General features: G+C 40.7%; 1 long non-coding RNA gene across 3 annotated transcripts; it reads left to right on the forward strand.

Annotated features, from left to right (window-relative positions):
* The first annotated feature begins 559 nt into the window (after positions 1 to 559).
* Positions 560 to 9005, forward strand: LOC310678224. 3 transcript variants are annotated; one of them, XR_014511700.1, is made up of 4 exons: positions 560 to 691; positions 5884 to 5966; positions 6729 to 6892; positions 8867 to 9005. It is a non-coding gene; the product is annotated as an uncharacterized lncRNA (long non-coding RNA). The 3 variants fall into 3 exon arrangements; XR_014511701.1 differs by lacking the exon at positions 560 to 691 and adding an exon at positions 7479 to 7542 and having other exon boundaries at positions 5181 to 5966; positions 8867 to 8998; XR_014511702.1 differs by lacking the exon at positions 560 to 691 and having other exon boundaries at positions 5184 to 5966.
* The last annotated feature ends 1535 nt before the right edge of the window (positions 9006 to 10540 follow it).

A 10540-nucleotide genomic window follows, 5' to 3' on the forward strand; every position in this document is an offset into this window, starting at 1 on the left:
CTGGGTGCTTAATTATGTAAACATTGATTACAACAAACTGAGTGGCATCTCATACACTGGAAACCCAGTGTATTTATAATTAATGTCTGTTCCAGGTTTGCTTCCCTGACATCATATATTCTCTGAAACAATAAAAATATTATGAATTATTGTTCTAATAAATACGATCTCCTGAAGACTACTAAAAACCTGTTGACATTTCCTATCTTTGTAACCAACACTAATTATTGGAACGATAAAGTACTTAATAGCAAGGCTTCCATAGAACATGAACATTGTAGAATGAAACAGAGTGCAAGCCAAAAGCTGGAAACAAACAAATGATGAAGCCCACCATGCTCGAAGACTGAGCTTGAAATAGTACCTAGAACATCAGGGCCGCCCATTCCCACATGAGGCAAGGTGAGCTGACTGCCTTGGGCAGCAGGATCCACAGGGGCATCAGATCCAGATTCCAAGGAATGCATCACCTGCTGCTGCTGCTGCCGCCGTGGTAGCAGTGACAGTTGTGTCACACTCCTTGGAGACCAGATCTGCCATCTCTACAGCAGCACTCTTCCCACTTCTAGGGGAAAATGGCAGGGACTTCCTTCCAGGGACTCCTGGACTGTGCATCTGCTTGGCATGTTTTCAGAGTAGGCCCCACCCCTCCTGCAATGGCCTTTGATTCCAACTTCAACGGTCATATAAGGTTGATTTGATTTGCCTCCTTGCTCCTGATGTAGACCTTTATTCCCGCCCCCCCCTTGTTCCTAATGTACATCTTCACTCATCCCTTCTTCCCTGGAAGGCACCATTTTGTGGTTTGGCTCAAGTGCCGAAACATGTTGGGCCAGCCCTGAGGAACATTGTACAGATACAGAGATGGTTGCTCCCATATGGGGTACATGAGGGGAGACATCTTTTTTCTCTGTCGAATTCCCCCAGGATGGGACTGCACATTAGCACATACAGGGGTGCATTTTAGAACAGTTTTTTTGTTTCTGTGCAGACATTAAAGAGCTGCTTTAAGCTGCGGTCAAATGTTTTTTAAATTGGGGAAAAGCAGCCTTCAGACCACCTCATAAGTATAGCAGGGACCCATCCATGTTGATTGTTGGCTTAAACTATAGATCTGATCACACATGGATCTGAGGGAGGTGAAATGGGTAGGTTTGCTCCAAAACATGAAGTGAACCAGATTCCTCGCCATCCCTAACTATGACTATTGTATTTATTATTTATTTGGACAACTGTGTATTGTCCAAAATTGATCTAATGATGGTTCCCTGTGAGTGGTTTTAGGAAGAGATTAGGGATATCATGTCCTATTCCATTGGAATAGTTCTCCAGTCCTCAGATTATAGTTTGTAGCGACAGGGAGGTTACAATACTGCATGAGGATTTTCACATATTCACCTGCAGGATGGGTTTGGAGGGTCACATGGTGGAGTAAATTTGAAAAGGGAGTGGCAAGTTCAAAAGATTAGTCTTAAGAGTGTCACTAGGAAAAATAATTCACAGGGGGTGAAACTCACACCCCCAATAAATCACAATAGAATTCAAAACTTCCATGTACATTCCCAATGTGTTCGCAGCACTTTCTCGGACCAATAAGGAGGCTGGCAATATGTATGTGTAGCAGACAGCCTGGAGTTGAAATATCTTACTAAATTAGTTCCCTGAAATCTATATTTTTCCAGAGTCTTTTCCACTGTATCAACCACTTCAAAAATCTACAAAAGTAATAGGAGGCAAGTCTTAGATCTCTTTATTATATCCCAATAAGTTTAAGAAAATCAAAAGCTTTATTTTAAAAATAATGTTGCATTTAATGGAAACATCAGCTCTCTGCCTTATCATTTCAACAGTGTCAGTAATGGATGCTGGTGAATGCTGAAGGATTTGAAACGCTCAAATTTCTGACACTTCTGATATTTTGAAACTTGCGTTATTTCTCTAAAGGTCAGCAAAAGGTTGCAAGATGTTGGAATCTTTAAAGTCTTTAAAAAACAAACCACTTTCTCTAATCAGCTCTGCTGGTTATATTATCTCATTTTGTCAATATACTTATCTCTGGATGCACTATTTAAGGCAGAGATTCAGTGGTACACTCTAAGAAAAGGAAATCTTGGAGATGGTCCTTAAAGACGGAGGGTTGGAGGGAAGGAAGCGTGACACTGAGTCCCGGACTTCTAGCTGAGAGGTTCTACATCCAGTGTCTTTTATTTTTTATTTATTTGTTTTATGAAAATAGAGACATCCTACCTGTACCCTCCAACATTTCTCGAATGAAAATAGGGACATCCTAATGATAAGTGGGACATTCCAGGATCAAATCAGAACCCAGGATGGCTTCTCTAAATCAGGGGTGTCCCTGGAAAATAGGGTCTGTAATATATGTTAGAATACTGGTTCAAGGAGGGAAGTTCAGGAGATTCTATGGAATCTTGTTTTTATGTTATAGGTTGGATATGTGATTGTAAAACTGTAATTTGAAAAGCCAAAGAAATAAATTTAAAAAAACAGAGTACTGATTCAAAATGGCATAGAACTTAACCATTACTGGGGGGGGGGGGGATAACTAGAATATTCAATTATTAGAAAAAGCATACCATATCGTTGTTAAACATTTGCTCACTGTGCTGCTCATCCAGAGAAGACTAACAAAGAGTAGGAATGTGTTGGGTAGATTGGGAATGCCCAATGCCATTTCCACCCTCATATAAACAACATTCTTCACCTAACAAAGGAAGGCCATCATTTCACTTAAAGGTAAAGGTACCCCTGACCATTAGGTCCAGTCGTGACCGACTCTGGGGTTGCGGTGCTCATCTCGCTTTATTGGCCGAGGGAGCCGGCATACAACCTCCGGGTCATGTGGCCAGCATGACTAAGCCGCTTCTGGTGAACCAGAGCAGCACACGGAAATGCCGTTTACCTTCCCGCCAGAGAGGTACCTATTTATCTACTTGCACTTTGACGTGCTTTTGAACTGCTAGGTTGGCACGAGCAGGGGACTGAGCAACGGGAGTTCACCCCGTTGCGGGGATTCAAACCGCCGACCTTCTGATCAGCAAGCCGTAGGCTCTATGGTTTAACCCACAGCGCCATCCGCATCCCATCTTTTCACTAGGGAAATGCAAAAAAAGGGGGAGGCCTACAGTCAAAAGCTAATCCAGTTGAGAGAGAGAAAAATCATTTCCAGCCCTGTCAACCTGCGAGCAAAAATTGCTCAGTGAAGGCTCTAAACCAAGGGTGGGCTGGCAGGAAGCTCTCAAAACAAAATAGCCCTGAATTCCAGGGAAAGCAGCCTTATTCCCATGAGCCCATCGGACAGAGAGGATACTGGGCAAAATCTTGCCCAGTATTTTTCTGCACTCTCTGGGCCGCAGCATTGCCATGAAAAGGAGTCCTGCATTTATTGGCCATAGGATGAACCTGATAATTATAGAACACTACAGGCTTAGCAGGTGAATTTAAGCAACAGGGAATGCTCTCAAAATCTGAGGTCCTCCTTAAGTAAACTCATTACAATCCCCTTGTACTTATAACCACTTTTGACTTCACTTTGTATGTGAGCCTTTGAAAGCAAAAAGTAAAAATACTGCCCCCCCCCATTTTACAACCAAAAAACCAGAAACAAAATGGGTGAAAGTCCTATTCCTTCAAAGGGGAAAATAATTATGCCAGCTCCAGAGCTTGTGTAGAGTTGCACTGTTTCCGTGGGGATGTCTGGATATGACATAACCATGTAAGCTCCTGAAATACCCCAACTCACATCATTTCTGTCAGGGTAACCTTCACAACATAACATCTAAATTGGACAATGTGTTCACCAGTGTGCTGGAGATGCCTTGACTGCATTTTAAGCTTCTTTTGTTATATCTGTGGTGAGTACAGGATTGTACCTGGAGTGTCCACAAAAATTTAAATTGGTATGCTATTCTGACACACACAAACCACTCAAACACTGTAAGTTACTTCTAACTGTTGCTCAAAGGAAATGGAGAAACCAAAGGCCACACTTAAATTATTGTAAGAGATGTTAAGAGCGGTATGGACACATTCTTACTTCCTAGAATTCTTTGTTCAGATAAGCCGATGTGTTATATCACCCTTTTCTTAAATAATTGTGACCTGATTCTCCATATCTGCTCAACGAGACATGTTCTCCATACAGAGTACTTGCAAAAGGATAATTAGGCTACTTACCTTGTATTTGTGGAACATGCCCAAAGAATCACACCTGCTATTAATCAAAAGGTACTTTGGTTCCCTTAATAAATGCAAATGTCTAGTCTTAAATTGCCTCTTTACTGTAGGTAGCAATTCTGTACCCACTTACATAGGACAAAGTCCCATTGCACACAGGGGAGCTTACCTCTGAGTAGACATGTATAGGATTGTACATGTTTGTGACAAACTTGCTCTATCACAGTGTTTTAATGATTTATCCTGACCACAATAATCCATTATTTCATACTTCCGAGAACACAAGCATCCTTCTATTAACCAGATAGAATCTCTTAATAAGCTTAATATAATTTTATCAGAAGCAACTCAAAACATTAAATATATAAATTAGAGATACCACTGAAGTCTTGTAGTTCAATTCCAAATCTGAGTTCTGTCTCTGGTCACTTCCAGACTGTATTTTTTTTTTTTTTTTTAGGAGGGATTCAAGTGCATTCTAGAAATTTAGGTTTATGCAATTAAAGTGGATTGAATTGAAATATTCTGTTGCCATAGTATGAGCAGCCCAATTTTTTTCTAGTTGGGAAAGTGATGGGGAAAATGCACTGAAAAGTGTAGAATAAATGAATGGTTAGTAGGAAGAGGCATAAGCACTGCACAAGCAAATCAGCGCACTTGTTCATGTTGTATTATCACTCTGCAAAAAGTCGGAACAAATGCATAATAAATACCAGACATAGTCTGACCTCTGTATAAGCTTTGTGCAAGCAGGTCAGGATGAATGCTCAAGAAAGAGGCTATCCGATGCTTGTAACAGTTCTTTTTTATTATATATTGCAAAATGAAATAAAATCATTTTTTAAAGGAAAAGGAAACAGGCCATCTGGAGAAGCCCTCACTCACATTTTACAATGATAAGAAGCTGGGAAGGGTAGCTGTTTATCTTACAAGCTCAACAGCGTCAAATGTAGGAAGTATTGTACCCAGTAGGTAGCTATGGTATTATATAAACTTAATTACTAAATTTTTATGAACAAATTATATAGGCACATAAAATTGACAAGTGGCTAATTTCGGAAGCCCATCTTGAAGAAAACAGTTGCGTAACGTTTTATCAACAAGCAGCCTAACTGCACCAGCCTAGTGTTTAAAGATCTTTTCAGTACACATGGGAATGTCAATTAACGCTTTTAAAATTTGGATTGGATGTACAAGGGTAAATCACCTGCAGGCAATTTTACATGTCTAACAGCTGCAGAGAGCACCATAGTTCTTCATGGCACGGAAAGCCTCATATCTTCATAAGGCTTAACAGTCCTCTGGAGTATTAATTAAGGCATTGTCCCAAAGCAGGCAAACAGTACAGAACATCTTTTGGAAAAAGAATTCATTGCTTTTGCAAAATTGGCTAGATGGTCACAACTCATCTACCAAAATGTAAAAGACCGAAGGAGTCTGTGCCTTGGAAAGTCGAACTTTGCTCAGGAAACATCAAAGATGTACACTGCACTTGTTCTCTGACACATTTTAACTAAAAGTACTCTGAAGGTTGAAGAGGATGACACATGGTTTCTAAAATGATGTCTGGCAAAAGTGTTCTGGGAAGTAACTTGGCTGTGTCATTCACATCTAACAGCAATTCCCATTAATCTACAGGCACTGGGTCACATATCTATTTGCTATATAATCCCCTATAATTTCCCACAGAAGACAATTCTTGAACCGAGGTGGTAAAGAATGGTCCCAATTGTAAACAATATTGTCAAGTTGCCACTTTCAGGATGAAACAGGTAATATATAGTTGTTAATCTAGAGTATTATTGTGAAAACATGTTTTCTGAAACCAGGATAATCCTGGCTTGTTCTGACTCATTCAGTTTTTGCAAATATTAGCTACATGGCACCTCAGGACTGCTTGAGTGAGCAAACATCCTGGGAATTATTGTGTATAGAATATTCATAGATTTATTTCACGCTGCATTCCCCACCCCACCCCCACCCCTAGGTATGAGGAGACAGCATGCTTCAAAGTTACAACGATGAGGGAAATCCACCTTTGTATCTTGACTGTCTCACAATGTACTTTTAGGTTGTATACCACATTGCAATATTTTATATGAAAGTGTACTGGTAAATTTAAAATGTAAAAATGCTTAAATAAAACCAATAAATAAAAAATAAAAGACCCTGGATGAAGAACATAGACATTGTGTAAAGTAGTCATTGATAGCCTTGATCTTCATGAATTTGTCTAATCCTTCCCTGGCAGGTTTTGAATAAACATACACAAACATACTGAGCGTTAACATAGTAGATAATATAAGGATGTATAGAGTTTTATAATATGCAAAAGTTAGCATTGGAAGAGAAATCAGAGAGAGGAGCTGAGGGAAGTCATAGGGGGGAGGGAGGGAGGGAGGGTTTGTTGGGGAGGTGGGGGGAAATGGGGGACACAAGAAAGATGATTTGTTTGGATAATTTGTTATGTTGAAATTGTTAATAATTCCCCCCCCCCCAAAAAAATAAATAAATTGTCTAATCCTGTTTTAAAGCCATCCAGGATGTTGGCCATCGCTACATCTTGTTTGACTGACTTCCTGGATGTTCCTGGACACAGAGCAACTGCCGTAGAAAACAGCAATTCCACACTGGAAACTGCAATTCCCTTCCCCTCCCCACAATGCCTCAGCAGGGTGTAACGTCTTGACAGTTCTGGGTAAATAAAATGGAAACTGTCAGGAACAGCCATATGAGTTCAGCTGGCGCCAGGGAGAGGTTAGCCACCCGCCCAAACTGTAGAAATGGGTGTCAGTGGGAGTCTCCATCACATCCATCCATTCTCTGGGCATTTGTTTTGTAATGAAGGAAAATGGACCCCGTTCAGTTTAATTTTTCAACTTCAATAGATTTTGTACGGGGACTGATTTGTAAATCCGGGGGCTGTCCCCAGGAAATGGGGATGTCTGGTAACCTTACTCTGAAATGATTGCACACTCCTTCTGTGCATTGGTTAGCAACTTACACATATGAATGGGAATGACTGAATCAACACACTGCATTGTTCCAGTATCTATTCACAGGAAACACATGAGCAGGTAGGCCACTCTGCAAACATTTCAAGCGTTGCTTGGAGACTGGACATGTGCATGTGGAGCCTGTCACTGTGATTGCAATCTCTATCTCCCTTTACACAGTGAAAATCTAGATAGGGGTTCTCTTCTGCCCCACAGCATTTGACATCTGACAACCAATGGCTGAAGTTCTAGAAACAGCAGCCTAAAAGTAATGTTCTCTTCATGTAGTACATACTCGAAGAAAACGCAGGAAACCTCAAATGAATAGAGAGAAAGAAGTATTGGTGTGCAGGTGTGTGGTAATATTTCCAGAATCATTAACAGCAGGAGAGTATGAGAAAGAGATCTCTTTCCAAAAATGGCATGTAATTGTACCGCAGCTCAAGCTGTCTGACCTAGTTCAAAATGATCTTTATCACTATTGGTTTCCTGTATCCTCTCTAAAAAGCAATTAAACATTACATATCTTTCTGGTTGTCCCTACTGACTGAAGCAGAAATGGGGGGGGGGGGACACCTCAGGGATTGCTATTACAGAAGAAAGTGTTACATATTTTTCAGATTGTGTACTGAAAACCATATTAGTGATTTGGTGACTGCTGCAGCATGCCCACAGATTGCTTACTAGAAGAAGGCCCTGGCCAGAGAAGGAGCAGGATTGGCAGGCTCTGTGGTTTGTTCTAGACCCCAATATGTACACCGTGGTGCAATGAGACTTGTGCAATGTTGCAGGCTGCCTGGCATTACAACAGGAACCAGATTTGCTGACAGGGCAGAAGTCCAATACTCCTCTCAGTAGAATGAGCAGAAGACCCTCCCAATGCAGTAGGGCTAGGAATGCAGGAGGGCTAGTGTAGTAATGCACATAAGGTGTACCCCAGAGTCAGAGAAAGAAGCTACACATCTGCAAATAAAACATTTTAAATGTGTTGTAATGTGCAATATAGGGGACACAGGTGGCGCTGTGGGTAAAAGCCTCAGCACCTAGCGGGGTGCGCTCCCGTTGTTCGGTCCCAGCGCCTGCCAACCTAGCAGTTCGAAAGCACCCCCGGGTGCAAGTAGATAAATAGGGACGGCTTACTAGCGGGAAGGTAAACAGCGTTTCCGTGTGCGGCTCTGGCTCGCCAGAGCAGCAATGTCATGCTGGCCACGTGACCCGGAAGTGTCTCCGGACAGCGCTGGCCCCTGGCCTCTTGAGTGAGATGGGCGCACAACCCTAGAGTCTGTCAAGACTGGCCCGTACAGGCAGGGGTACCTTTACCTTTACCTTAATGTGCAATATACAAATGTCACACTAGATGGTGACAATGAGCTATGCCAAATTCAATGTATTTTTCAAAGCATTTTAAAAAAGCATTTTCACGGCATTTTTTATATGTATGTAGATTCCACCTAAACTACCCTACTGCTGTAGTGAAAAGGAACCAAGGGTTACAGAGACAGGGAAATCTTCACGAACTGCTTATATTGTGTAACCAGGGCAACAGGATAAGCATGGGATAGTATCACATACTCTTTGCTGTTTTTCTGTATGTTAGCGACTTTATGTCAACTGCAGATTTCATCTACACATACTTGTTTCCTTGCCAGTGCTTCTTTCTCATTGTTTACTCCTAGGTAAGTGGATATCAGATTGTGGGCATCAAAGGACCTTACCAAGACAGCTTTTCTGTTGATGCTCAAGTTGCACTGCAGATTCAAGTCTCCATGATCAACCCTCAGGAATGCACAAACATCTGTTATATAAGAACATGGAAATAAAATATTTGTACCCGACTGAATCTATTCACTTCTATTTGATATACCTCGTATGCCGCTGAAAAGCTGGTTTGGTTTATGGGTAGGAGAACAAAGCAGCACATAATTATATGGTAGGCGTACAATAACATGATCTTACAATAACGTGCAGCTATATGTGAGAATCTGATTTTATGAAATAAGTGAAATTACATCCATCACCTTTATCCAATTATACTATGGAAAAATCTGATTCTAATTTTCCTCCTGAGTTTGATCGTACTGAATTTGATCATCTAGCAAGCAATAGCTTTAGTCTCATAGCTGATATAATGATTATAGAAAATTGTCCAGTGTATGCCACTACTTCTACTCCTTGATTATCAGATTTTAAAATTGGACCATTTACTGCAGTCTCTGACTCATTAAAATATTGTCTTCAATATCCATCTCTTTATGTTCACAATAGGACCATCCCACAGTAGGGTCAATATGACAAGAAAATGGGCTTTTATTCAGACAGTGGTGACATTCACAGCTACAATATTAATATACTTTTTATAAAGGATTTTGACATTGCTGGTAGCTATGCATTAATACTTTTCAGGACTGCGCACTAATGGACTGATGTGAAGTTCATGTTGCATTAAGCCAACCTACATGACCAAAATGCTGTCGACAAAATTGTAAGCATCACTTTGTGCTGTATTTTTTTATACGGGCCTGAGCAAAGTCAATGGAATGAAATAATCCAGAATTTTGATGCCATCTAAATGTGGGTGCTAGTGGCTCAAACATAACTTCTGAGCCCTTTCATACAACCATCTGAAAGGATCTTAACAATTGACCCCGTGGCATAGGAAGGGGGTGTGGTGGGTGCGGTTTGCCCCCGGTATCATCACTGAGGTGGGTAACAAAATGGCAAAATATTTTTTTAAAAATTCAGCTCACGACACTTTTTAAAATAAAAAATATTATTTAAAACGAGTTTCATAACTTCATCTGACAATTAATTAACCTCAAGATGTTAACATAATAAATATTGGAACTTTTTATTTCAGTCCACAAACACAACGGAATGCGGCTGAATGCGCTGTGTAGTTGAGAGTGTATGGACAAGGAAGAGGGGAGTGTGTCTCTTTCTGTCGATTCACCGAAGTCTGTCTCTGCAGTTTGTACTTGAGCGAGACATAAACAACCAGTGACTCATCATCACTCAACCCGCAACCAATCCTATCCGCTGCCATACCGGTCAGTCATCCCATGTCATTCTGTGGGGTTAGTTGTGCATTATTACTGAAGCTTATAAGTGCTGTGCTGAATTAATTTTTGTTACATTTTTTAGTTCATTGATTCATTGTGATCATCCTCTTTTCTATGATAATTGAGTTTGGTAAGTAACGTAAATGTTATGATGCATAATATTTGTTTGTATGTGTATGTTAAGCCAAAGCTGCGAAATACAGTGGTACCTCGGGTTAAGTACTTAATTCATTCCGCAGGTCCGTTCTTAACCGGAAACTGTTCTTAACCTGAAGCACCACTTTAGCTAAT

The sequence above is a fragment of the Podarcis tiliguerta genome (assembly GCF_965153285.1).
Source record: "Podarcis tiliguerta genome assembly, chromosome: 5".
Lineage (NCBI taxonomy): Eukaryota > Metazoa > Chordata > Lepidosauria > Squamata > Lacertidae > Podarcis > Podarcis tiliguerta.